The sequence below is a fragment of the Monopterus albus genome, unplaced genomic scaffold (assembly GCF_001952655.1).
Source record: "Monopterus albus unplaced genomic scaffold, M_albus_1.0 scaffold328.1, whole genome shotgun sequence".
Taxonomy (NCBI): Eukaryota; Metazoa; Chordata; class Actinopteri; order Synbranchiformes; family Synbranchidae; genus Monopterus; species Monopterus albus.
Window position 1 is genome coordinate 185,132 of NW_018128208.1, and position 810 is coordinate 185,941.

Below are 810 nucleotides of genomic sequence, written 5' to 3' on the forward strand. Positions count from 1 at the left end.
GCTCTGGAACATTCTTCCCACCCACAGACTGTAAAACACCAATCACAACAGGAAAAAAATAGTTCAACCAATAGTTTTACGTTACGTAACGACTATCCCACGTAAGCCCCGCCCACTTTTGAGAATATTGACATGGTTGATAACCAGTCATCAGGAAGTGAATGCGACTGTTAAATCACCACACGGTGGTGCTGTCTCCCGGTCTAAGACGTGAAGACTTGAGCAAAGTTTCCTTTTGAGTAACACCGTATTTCAACCAAGACCGGTTTAGTCTATTGCTTGGAAGGAAGGACTCTCTAATAAGACAATAACAACATATGCTGTATCTCACTATAGGTATGACCTGATATGTGGAATTAATCTCTAGCCATTAGATGCGGGGGATACCAATCTTACACCATATATATCAATAGCGTTACCAATACGTTATTACTGACAAAAGCAGATCTAATAAATCACTTTTTTGTATTGATGCTATTGACACTAGTATTAATACACATAACAAGATTTCAAGACTAGTTTGATTTTGACAAAGCTCCATTACAATTTTGGCTTCCATTCTATCTGTTGAGTAAAATCTATACAAGGGCCTATCTTGATTTGATTTGATTTGATTTTGATTTATTCTTTCAAGCATGTAAAAACAGTTGATATGACAACACACATAATTTTACACATAATCCAATATCAGTTTGCTTATACCTAGTACATGCTTGAATGGAGTAGGAAGAAGTCAGACTTATCCAGTCCTACCCCATGACATCATCTTACCATCACTGGTTTGCAAGCAGTATCTCTACATAGATAATT